At 38.7% G+C, this 12,584-nt stretch overlaps 1 long non-coding RNA gene across 1 annotated transcript; it reads left to right on the forward strand.

Moving 5' to 3' along the window:
- The first annotated feature begins 8,233 nt into the window (after positions 1-8,233).
- On the forward strand, positions 8,234-10,897 carry LOC149105376 (uncharacterized). The gene is made up of 2 exons (XR_016201615.1): positions 8,234-9,784; positions 10,662-10,897. It is a non-coding gene; the product is annotated as an uncharacterized LOC149105376 (long non-coding RNA).
- Positions 10,898-12,584: the final 1,687 nt, after the last annotated feature.

Consider the following 12,584-nt stretch of genomic DNA (forward strand, 5'->3'; position numbering starts at 1 on the left):
TATATTCGTGAACAATAATAATAGCATTGAATGTGAATGAATATAAACTTTGTGAATTTTGCACCATTTCGCCAACCATAACTGGAAGTCCATAAGCTTCATTCTCCATCAGTGTGCTTAACAGCTAAAAATCATCATCATCATCATCATCATTATCGTCGAATATTAACCCAGGATAACCCTTCAGTACAAAGTACTGTTATCAACAGGGTCCTGCTACGCTCTCATTCTGACCATATCTGGCCATACAAACCCTGCCTGTTCCATTTTTAGTGGTTTTATTTGTAGTTAGTGTTATAGCAGTCAGGGCTGAAAACCTTGATATTGGCCTTAGAGAATTCCCCCTATTTTGCTTTGTTTTGTGTCTTCATTGGTCGATTTTCAGTTATCCTTGTGTAAAAATGGTTGAATTTTACCACCCTAGCTTTCTCTTCACTATGGCATTAAAGTGAAAAGGTTGGTTACATTTATTTTGGTTGCTGATAAAACAGAAAAGTCACATTTTTTTTCCTTCCCACCAAAGTATAACTATCTTTAATTTGAGATCTCCAATTATTAAACTTGCAATTGATGTTTACTAGCAATCAAGCTGAGGTAAACCTTTACATGACTTTGTGCCCTTAAAGAAATATGTTGGGCAGTCATAATCAATGGAAGTTTAACTGGAGGTTTGGAAGGACCCCTAAGGGGGTGCATAAACGAAGCAGGAACTTGTAAAGTGGGGGGGGGGGGGGGGGGGGGGACGCATCCAGTCTTTAAAGGGTAAATGTTCATCAGAATCCCTAAGTAATACCTAGTGTGGCATTCTAAAAGGGAGTTTTTGCATTATGACATGACTGTTCCTTCCAGTGGCATTCCCTGCAAAAAAAAAAGAAAGTGTCTTTAATAACTGTTTTCAGTGGAATGCAACTTTTTACATGAACAAAAGTGAAGTATTAGCTGATTATGACAGTAGTAGTATAGCTGCCAAATTAACCGATTGCAACCCCGTTTTTAATTTATAGAAAATTGCCGCCAATAAAAGTGTGAGAAAACATGACGTCACCTTTACGTTAACAGGTGGCTCAGACGGCGAAACTGGTGGGTGGCCCGAATAAATTAGGCTAAGTGGGCGGAAAATAAATGGATTCAATACCCAATACCCTCTCGCTGGGTCTGACGTCACGGCAAGGGGGATGCCCCCTCAATAGGCTGAGGTCATGGAAAAGGAGATACCCTCTCTAATAAGGATATAAAAAGCTGATATAAGAAGATTCCTGATAGGCTTTTTCTTATAATGCGAACGATGGAAAGATGGGTCGATATTCTTAAAGCAATTGGGCATTTTAATCCTTACCGCAATTACGTTCTACCTCTGATAAGAAATGTTACGACAGAATTTCTGTGGCCTTGTTATTAGACGCCTTTCCGTAAGACATCATGTAAAGATCACATGAGAATTGTCTTTTCCCTTTTACGTTTTCCTCCACCGAAATTTATATACTTCGTAAGTGTTTTTCACATCCGGGAACAAATCGAAAGATTTCTCAGAAAAAAAAAAGTGAAAACGGGGTTAACTTGTGAGTAGAAGACACCGCTGGGGAAGAAGTCGCCTTTCATAAGACAGTCTGGTCTGTCATAAGACAGTCTGGTCTGTCAAGTACGACACACATGAGGGAACAAATGGCTAGGACATTGATTTGTTTCAGAAGAAACCTTGTTATGGTTTGAAAACATACTTGGAGGCGTTTATGAATAAAGGCCCTGGTGTATTATTTTTATTTTTATTTTTTTTTCGAAAAACATTGTCGTGTGGTGTGAGTGCCCAATGTCATTATTCTTGATTTACACCGAAGACAGCGTTGAGGATATATTATGAATATCGAAGTGCAAGAACAGAAATTTTGCCAGTCGTTGGACCAGTTGATCCAAAACATCACCCAACTGATCAATAGGTTGGTGTCCAAAGTGGTTGAGAGGTCGCCGCAGTTATACATGAAAACCAAGCTTCCCTTGTTGAGTTGCAATGTTAGTTTATCCCAAGTAGTGGTGAAGATGCAACAAGCCTGGAAGCCATGGCAGAACCAGCATCTATTCCAGCAGAGATCGCTATTCCTTTGAAAGAACGGATCCACGATCAAGCCCCTCTCCCATCACCACAGACAGTACATAAAGAAAACACCGTGTAGGAAAAAAAAGGAGGATCCAAACATGACTCTAGAAGCCATTTCGCTCTTGGAAGGAACGTGCTTGAAAGCAGCAGCTGTGCAATTGGAGCCCGACGTCTTGCACTCCTTGGATTCGCTCTATGCCTTCTACCATTGTCAATGGTGGTGTAACAGTTACATGTACCGTGTTTTCAAGGTATACCAGGCTCTCTTCAATGGGATGGCCTTACTAGTGGTGGCTGCTGGTGCGATTACCAGTTCCATATTCGCGAATACCATCTGTCCAAACCCCAAGGCGCGTGAGAACGAGTACCTGCTGTTATCAGCGAATCCCACTTGTTAACTCCATCGAGTGGAAGTGTATGATGTTTAACAACGAACACCCAATACACTGAAAAATTTATAAAATGAAGTGTGTCGTTAGACGTTTGGTCAGATCATACAGATCAGAAAGGGGTACAATAAGAGGGACTTTAGTGATGTTAAACAGATAGCGGAAGAAGAAGAACACGGTGAGGATAACGAATATGAAGAACTGGAGGACGAATCAGAGGACGAAGAAGATGACAAACCAGAGGAGGAAGAAGATGAACAATCAGAGGGGGAAGAAGATGAGGAAGAAAATTCATGGGTGGCCATTGGAGATGAAGTCGAGGAGCGAAATAAAGAAAAACTTTCCTATAATCTGGCTATCTGAAACATGGAATCACACTGCCAGTGATGAATCCACCAATGTTTTACTTAGACACGCCCCTTTACTCCCGAGCCAGAGGTTACCTACAAATTTCCTTTTTTCTTTAATTTGGTCGAGAAAAATTCGTTGATAGTTCAGAAAATATTTCTAAGAGTCATAAAAATGGCAACGACCGTTGCGAAACGGACAACTGCTCCGAAGGCTCAGTGAATATTTGCCAATGTTCACTGAGCCTGAGGCGAATAATTGTTTTAGTATAATTTTCAGAGGTGAATATCAAGGAATAAAATAACGGATTAAAACATAACAACATAGACGCAATTGTTTCTTTGCATACACTTATGCAACCGTAGTTTTAATGATAAACTTACATGTGCATTGATCGCGAATCAATTTACTTATCGAGATTAGCAGTAAAACAAACAAGCGAAACAATACGAAAAATGAATTCATCCGGTACCTTTGTTTTATCGTTGCTGACTTTATTCACAGTTGTCATCATCGTCTAAAAATGATTAGCTTTTTAAATTTCGATCAATCGATCTCACCTAGCTGCAGGCGATCACTGAGTTTGCGATTCTATAGTGCCTTGAATACGAGTTCTTGAAAAGATTTTAAGTTCAAGGGCGCAGCCTTCATTTTGAAAATTCTCCATTCTTTTAAATATTCTGGACTTGGAATGGTGCCTTCCGAATAAATGAAGAAATTATTCAGAAACTGTACGCTATGTTTACTTGGAAATCTCTCAGTCGTCCAAACGAAGAGGAATATCGAGACTCTGGTCTATGGGTCTTTTATTTGCCAGAAATCTATCTTGCATGATCTCCGTCTAACTTTACTACTTCCACTTCGCTGCTGCCTCTACTTAAGTAATTGACTGACAAATGCACACGTACTTAAATATCACAGCGGTAGCTATGTGGCCACATGCGACGACTGAACTTGAAGGATGCGAAGTACACATGAAATAATTCATATTTGAACTGCGGTTGTAGATGAAAGTGAAGAATGATCATCGCAGTAAATTTTCCAATTTAAGCAATTGGAAAGAAGGAGCCTGAAAAAAAATCGGGACTTCAACGGGATTCGAACCCGTGACCTCCGCGATACCGCGATATCGGTGCGATGCTCTACCAACTGAGCTATGAAGCCACACATTGGGAGCGAGGTCAATCAATTAAGCTCATATCTTCCCGTGAGGAGTGAACTGATCTGCAGTATACATGAAATAATTATTTCCAATTGCTGAAAATGGAAAATTTAAGCAAGTGGAAAGAAATAATAATCAAATCGTTCTAAATTGTCAAAATTGTCAAAATTGTATAAGCCCTATAACATAAGCCTAGATATGGCCTTGTCCCTAATACGTGGCTACCCGTGGGAGGGAGGGTGTAAAGGAATTCGATGCTAGATCAAGCGGTAGATGTTAATGGCAGGGATCTTTTATATAATAACCAAAGTTATTCTCGCATTTTGATTGGTTCTCGCCTATGATCTATTAGAGGACAGACGCACGATTGACGTCATTATTACAAAGCTTTTCCCTCTGTGTTTTAAAATGGCGGAAAATTTTAACAATCTAGATAATATTTTACGTGACTGGGCAAAGGATAAGGTACAAAAAAAGTCTTGTCGAGGCATTGAACAGGTACGAGAAGCAGTAACAAAAAAGATCAAACCGTTTCTTTTCTAAGAAATGACTTAGAAAAAATACTCGAGCAGTCTCAGTCGACAGTCGAGCGAGACTAAACCAAGCACAAAATTGGTCTTGGTAAGCCGAGAACCACTGCTTTATCTCAAATTTAACAACCCTGATAAACAAAATATTGATGAGATTAATTTATTTAAGAAATTCAACTTTTCTCATTCTCAAATTGACTGTTGATACACTAATTGATGTCACGAATAAAACATCGAAACATCACTTCTTGAAATCAGTTTAAATAAACAGATAACCTTGCTTTCCGAAATGCGAATGCTCCAGCCCGTTTCAGGGGACAGCAGCAAGCAAAGTATAGCAAACTACAGCTCACGGCCAGCTTTATCACAGTTAAAAGGTGTCTCCGACACTATTTTAAACTCATATGAGAATCACCAACCACAGACGACACAAATTTCCTCCATCACTAACGCTCCTTTCATTCAAAACTCGCATCGAATAGCCTCCAGCTTAACTGCAACCGCAAGTTTTCCCAGCGTATCGTGAAAAGCTGGACCGGTCACGTGCGTATGATTAGCCAATCAAATTCGAGGATTTAGCATTCTTGCCCGCTCAGATGCTTGAGAAAAAAGTAAATGTTTTTTATCATTTTTCCTCAGAATGAACACTTCGAACTCTTGCATTGTTCTCTGTCCAACACTTAAATCAACGCATAAATGAACACCGTTATTCAGCCATCGGAAAGCACTTTGAAACACAGCAAGGGAACGACAAAATAGAGACTGGCCACCATTTCAAAGTTCTGAGGAAATGTAACAGCAAATTCGATTGCTAAGTCTACGAGATGCCGTACGTAAAGGATCGACATCAAGCGTTCTCTTAACACGCAAACCGACTCCATTCGCGCCAAACTGTTTACGTAACACTTTCGCACACGTTTTTCTGTATTGCGTTTCCTACCTTGAGAATTATACGCATAGAACCCGCAAATATTTTATGTATTGTTCATATTTTATATACTCTAAGTAGACGTTATACTTTTTCACTTTTTACCTTGATAATGGCAACCCAAACCTTGTTAGTTGTTTAAATGTGTTTTATAGATCTTTTAGCGTTAAAGTTCTTGTTCTACGTGATAGCAAAAATCACAAGCGAATTTAGGATCCATTTTGTTTCTCCCCGTAGCGTGACGTTGAAAACTAGAATTTTTGCGGAAAAGTTCAGCCCAGATAATAGTAAGGATTTGGCGAGTTTGAAATGTTCACATCGTAAAAAAATGATGTCACATCTAAAATATGCTATTCTGCTGTCCAACTAACTGTTTTGGCAGATCTTTCACTAAATCAAGGCTAAATATCGTAGAAAGTGGGAATAAAGTGATATTCTTCGCTGAAAATTTTGGCGGGAAATGATTCTGGCTATTGATTTTTTTGGGGACTTTGCAAGACCAGTTACTCCGACTTACCTCAAATTTTTAACAATTTTAACTAAACTGGATAGTGATGGCAGTGTAAAAGACTGTCAAAAAATATATATCTTTTCTCTAGAAATAAAATACCGCACTTTTGAAAAACGAGTCGCTGAAAATGGCTAAAATTGAGTTACGCCCATTAAAGATTCAGCGGCGATAGATGGCACCTCAAGAAGAGCGTAGGATTAGAGCGAAAAACCTCAAATATATCTCAGTCAACCAATAAGGGGACAAATATTATCACAAAAAATAAGACTTTCTGGAATTTGTAGGAAGTATCTTTTAGCCTCACCTAAAGTTGCCGGAAATTTCGGCCATTTTAGACCGCTTGCGAGGCCAAAATTATGATGTGGTGATATCTCAAAGAAAAACGAATACCTACCTCGTTAAGTGACATGGTTGTTAATCTTTTCGGATAGCTTTTATGCTGTGAAAATTAAGATGAAGATAAACAGCCGACCTCAATCTTTTCCTGCTGCCCGGTTTTCTCTGACAATGACACTTAACTGAGATACGAAACTTCATATTTTCAACTAATGCCATTTTCGTCTATAGGAGTACGTTATATGTAATTGGCAAGACGAAAGTCATATTTTGAATACAATTTGCCCATATTTGTCCTTAAGACACTGAAGCAAGTAAAAGACGAGTGAAGAGTAATATCTTTAGCAGAATATATTGCAGCAGAAACCGTGCTATATTTTCAACATCTTTGCAAGAGGTGATGTGTGATGATGTCTGATGTGTACCTATATGATAAGTGAAGCTTTGGAGCTGCCGGACTGGTTCATAGCTGCCGGACCTTATCCCACTTTCTATAGTATGAAGCGGCTAGGAGTACTTCTACTTCCTCTGGAGTGGAAGCTAGTCCATCGCAGGTCACTCCACCGGAATTTGTCAGCTTTTCCCAACAATTCGCTGGTACCCATTTATACTCCTGAATGGAGAGAAGCACTGTGTGAGAGTTAAGTGTCTTGCCCAAGAAAACAACACAGTGTCTCCAGCCAGGGCTCGAACCAGGACCGCTCGATCCGGGGACGAGCGCTCTAATCATGAGGCCACCGCGTCTCTATTTATATGATAAGTTTAGATTCAAATAAAAAAAAAATAGTCATAATTTTTGAAAGATTTTCAATAAAAAAAATGTGGACAATTTTATCATCCCTTCTAGTAAAAATATGTTCTCATAGACCAATTAACTCACGATTTTACAAGCACACCGGCGCACTTGCAGCCTACACTCCGTAAACAGGAGCACTGAGCTGCGGAACGTAGCCTGTCGCCCACTTAGTCTCAAAACGGACGAAAAGGCAGCAACTGTATTAACACGAGTTAACGACAGACTTATTATTTTGCACAGTAACTGTTATCACTCGTATCGGACTGGTTCCAGAACCACTTGAAAATTTATTTATTGAATACAGAATTTCTCACATTACATTCCTTGTACCCAATCACCGCGCTGCATCTGATCTTGCATCTTTCATGCTCTCTTACACCGACTTGTTTTACATTGATCTGCTAAAATTGAGTTTACTAGTTCAACTTAGGGTATTATATCGGGCACAACGAATCCGAAAATGTTAATTTTAGCACCAGCTCATATGAAGCCAAAGTGACCACATACATTTCTACGAAATGCGCTAAAAAAGTGCAAAATTGATTTGCACATCAAAGAATACTATAAGAATTTGCAACAAATTCGACACAAAATGTGACACAAAGACAAATGAAAACGTAATAATCTCAAACACTTAGTTAAATTACCCTTTGAAGACATTGCTGATAAAGACGGACAAGACATGGTTGATATGGACAAGTTATATATCCATATAATTGACACATGAAACTGTTTCTTAATAGTTTCTTAGTGAGATTATCAATTTCGGCGATTGTCGCCTTTTAAATCGCTTGTTGTGTAAGATAAATTCGATGTTAAGTCAGTGCGGACACTTTGTGACTCTCTGCCCTAATCTCCTATGTCTCAGGCTAAATATGAGTGGTGTCACAAATTAAAGAGATCCTGCAATTCCGGGATCTCAGAATTTTCTAGATCGAGAAACAACATGGAAAGCATCATGTAAGAGAGTTTTGTTTTCCCATTTTTATTTTTATTATTCTTGTTTTCTGTAAGGTTGTATCCTATATCAGGAAGGGAACCTCCTAGCACACACCCCTTAATTTCCCTTTTATCGTGCAATTGACAATGATTGTAATTATTTGTTGGTAGGTACTTGCAAAACAATCAGTTGAACGACTTACCTGAGGATATTTTCCGCTACAATACCGAGTTTTCGACACAGTGAGTAGATCTCTTCTTGTAGCTCTAGATTACCGTAACTAAATTCCCAACTAGCCAATCAGAAGCTGTGTCTACTGTCTTGATATCCTGAGACATCAAGTCACTGACCTGATATGGCTACAATAATATATAGATTTAGCCAGGCCTAAAAGCGGAGCTCCTCAGTTATTTAATTCGATGTTGTTAATAGTTAAAATCATTATACATTGTAGTCACCATCTGTCTTCTCATTGGCTAAAAAAAAAAAAAACTACAGTTAATTCTGGGAAACAGCGCAACCTACAGATTATTCACTAATCTGCTAGCAGATTAGTGAATAATCTGTAGGTTGCGCGCGCCATGCATGATTTTCAAGAGTAACGTCAAGTTCACGGACAGCGAAGTAAGAACATGGCTTGTCGAAAATAAACTGTGTTCGGTGCGATAATGCGTTTGTCGTTATTTTCTTTAAATCAATGTATAAGAAAACAATTATTAGATTCGGTTTTTGTGATATCCGAAATAATCAAGGGCTCGGTTAGTGTTATCAGCTTCACTTACCTCGACCTTGATTATTCCGGATATCACAAAAACCTCAGCAAATAAATTGTTTATAATCCAACTTGCACGGCATCCGCGTTGGATTACATTGTAATGCAAATAAAAAAAGCTAAGCATTAAACTTAAAGGGCTATTGGGCTGAATTGTATGCACCAAATAAATCAACGTGTGAGAAGAACAGAGAAAGGGTTTTTCTGTATTGAACACATTCCTCGTGTGTGCGGCCCCACGCATGCTATACCGAAAACCGTGGGAAAGAACGCAAAACAAGTAAGCGTGCGAGCGTGACTGTGAGCGTGACGTGCGAGCGACGAATGGAAATGCCGCGAGCCGCTAGCAGCCCTCTTCCGATGTCCGCGCTACTAGCGGCTCGCGGCATCGTTGCTCGCACGTCACGCTCACAGTCATGAGTCAAGCTCGCGTGCTGACTTGTTTTGCGTTCTTCCCCATGGATTTTCGAGGAAGAGAGAGACTGCTCGCAGTCTAGGTGATGTGATAATGAAAACGAAGATTGAGCCTTTATTCATGGGCAGATTTCAGGGGAACTTAAGAGGCCACCCCTTCCCCCTCCCCCGCGAGTTTTTTCTATCTAGATCTCTTCGAACGTTCGTTACACAAATCGTCCCATGTTGGGTCGCCGTTCACGTAGCCCTGCGCCTGCACTCAGCGGATTTTCCCCTTTCGAGAGGGGCCGAGGAACACTGGGAACAAGACATTAATTCGCCGCTCGTGGCAAGTATATAACCCTGCAAAACACGTCGGATTTAACCATTTTGATCAGAGTTTTTAGGTTTCAAGTGATTTTTCCTCTTTATTAGGTATCGGAAAGATTAACGCTCAGTTATAAACATGTCAGATCATAAGCAACGTGTTCACGAAAGGTCTAACAAGATCCGCAACAGAAAAATTCGAAGTTGAACGCCATGAAATGTTGACACAAGAATAGGTACTTTCTTGAAAAGATTAAGAGGTAAGCCATCTGATATTTTTCATTGTTGACAGTGGTAGGCTTTAGGGTTGATTACAATGTTACAGTGTAAGTAAGCTTATTTTACACTAGATTTTTGATTCGGTCAGTGTAAAACGCAGACTGCGGACTGCAAACTACAGACTAAAATGTAGACTGACCATAGAGTCTTAGCGAAAACAGGCTAACTGGAGGCTAACCTAAGTGATATCCAGGCCAACTGGAGTGATATTCAGTCTAACCGAAGCGCGACTCAGTTGATCGGAGTACAGTCTTTCACTGCAATTAGCCTGAATAATCATGTTTAAGACCAGCGCCTGATACTATTGTTATAAAACGATATGTACTTATGAAGTCTGTAGTCTGCAGTCTGCATTTTACTCTCAATCTGCATTTTACCCCGGTTTGCAGTCCACAGTCTGCGTTTTACACTGACGATTTTCAATTTGATTGCCAGCAAAGTGGAAGTGAAATCGGAACATCTTTGTACATTACTAAATTACATAGGCCATCAAGGAATATTCGACCGTACAGGCCCTTTCATAAAATAACCACAGAATCATTTAAATATATAGAACAGCTAAACTGTTGGAATTTTGTAAGCAGTATCATCAGTACAGAGTAAATGATGCAGTGCATAAATAAGAATCTTTAGAACATAAAGGAAAAAGAGTCTACTCCCATATACAATGTACTTAAATGTTGGATGTTAAAGTTCAAAATATCATAGGTAATCAAATTTCTGTAGGTCCCAGGTTAGAATTTAGTTGTAGTTTATAACAAATTAGGTGGCTATTATGTTAGTTACAGTAATTTAATGGAATAATTTTGAATAATTAATTTGTTTATTTATTTATGTCCATTTATATTCTGTTTGCAGAATACTAAAATGGATACAATTTATTGGTTCTATTTGACAAACAAATCCTACAAGAGGCATGCAGGTTGTGGTTTCACTAGATAGTACAACGGTAACCAGAGTTGTGGGAATATCGTTCCAGATTTGTACTATCCTTGTCAGCAAAAGCTTATACTAAGTATGTGTTGCTTGACTAAAACAATAATAAGGCTTAATCATTCTGTAATCATTGCAGGCTTTGTTAAATTTACTTTCTAGACTGTTCTTCGTTTTTGGACTATTTGTATTTTGGCCAATGTACTATAATGTGTTGTCCCTAAAAAGGCCAGCCACTGTTATAAGATTGTACAATTGAAGTGCATGGTACCTTTGCAGTTATTGGAGAGCAAACTGAGTTGCTAGTTTAACCAAAGATGATACCAAGGTTAGCGAAACCACCAAAATTTTAAATTTTTATTCATTCCTATTTATAGCTGTGTCAAATTAACCATCGCTTCACTTGAGTAACTGTAAGCGTCGGGGGATTCTTGTTTTTCAAAATCCCACAAACTAAATACTGGATGTGGTTCTTGATACAAAAGGATAGCAATTATTTGGACTTTTAGTAATATATAAAGACAGAGTGTTTATCCTGAGACAAAGCGAAAACCAAAACTATACATGAATTTATTAGTCCAGCTGTTAAGGGACAAAATTGTTCGTTTTTTGATAAAAGTATCAAACTTGGCTAACCTCTATGAGACAAATATTTCCTGATATGGAGCCATGCCAAATTTGCATCCAGAACCATGGAATGCGCATGTCAAAAATATGGCATACAAGGCCCTTACATGGAAACGAGGCTGATGCAAAATACCGATTATTTTGGCCTTGTGGTACTCTATGCCTAGTGTCTTGCTTTTTTTAATACAATAAAAAATTAACCAGTGCCTTTGAGTCTTAAATTATGTCACGTGATAGTCACGTGATTATTGTTTTCAATTATCAGCAAGGCAATAAGCACTGCAATAAGCAATAGGCAATAGTCAATTTATATAGTTTTCATTGACATGATTTTCTTGAGTTACTTGTTTACTGTGATTGAGACACCTTCTATTTCGCATTTGAGACTTTCAAATATGCCGGAATAGATCAGGTATGTTGCAATAAACACTTGCTGAACTTTTTGGTCTGAAGGAAACCTTTTGAAAAACAGCTGTCATTGGCTATAACGTTCCTATGCCTGCTTTTAAAAGCACTAGCTGAATAAAGGTTCTTTTAGTTGCAATTTCCACCACAATTGCACAAACCGGTACTGTCAAGATTAGTCTTCAAACATATGTTAATTTTGTAATAACTTACAGCAATATTCTACTTATAAACCTGATTTCCGTGAATGCCGTGTGTTTAAAAATTACGATAGAGAAAGCGTTTAAATTGATTTAATGAACGAAACTCCCTAATGTTACATGGTAAGCTGTTGCAAAGGGTTGCGCTGCTGTAACTAAAACTATTTTTCATGTAGTTAGTTCTCAGAAAGGGAACAACAAGTTTGTTAACCGAGTCCCTCAGAGCATAATTTGATTCATTTCGCGTTACAAATTTAGAAGTGAGATATTCGGGAACCAGACCGTTTAAAGACTTGAAAATCATTAATTAGAGCTTTCTGAATTTGGTGTTGAAATTGCAAGTCTTTCCAGCTGAGTTTGTGAAACAAGGAATCGACATCAGCGTCATAGCCCGATGAATTTATTACTCGTGCAGCACAGTTTTGTTGTTTTTGTACCTCATTAGATAATGTTTTGCCTCAATCACCCCAGACTAGGCTGCAGTAATCAAAGTGAGGTTGAACTAGTGAGTTGTATGTGCAGAGTAGGGTAGATTGAGGCACAAATGGCTTAACTCGCTTTATGGCTCCAGTTGCAGTTCTAAGCGATCTTTTTACACAGTTTATCAATGTGGGAA

This window comes from Orbicella faveolata, unplaced genomic scaffold, assembly GCF_042242905.1.
Source record: "Orbicella faveolata isolate gen_17 unplaced genomic scaffold, um_ofav_v1 contig_34, whole genome shotgun sequence".
Taxonomy (NCBI): Eukaryota; Metazoa; Cnidaria; class Anthozoa; order Scleractinia; family Merulinidae; genus Orbicella; species Orbicella faveolata.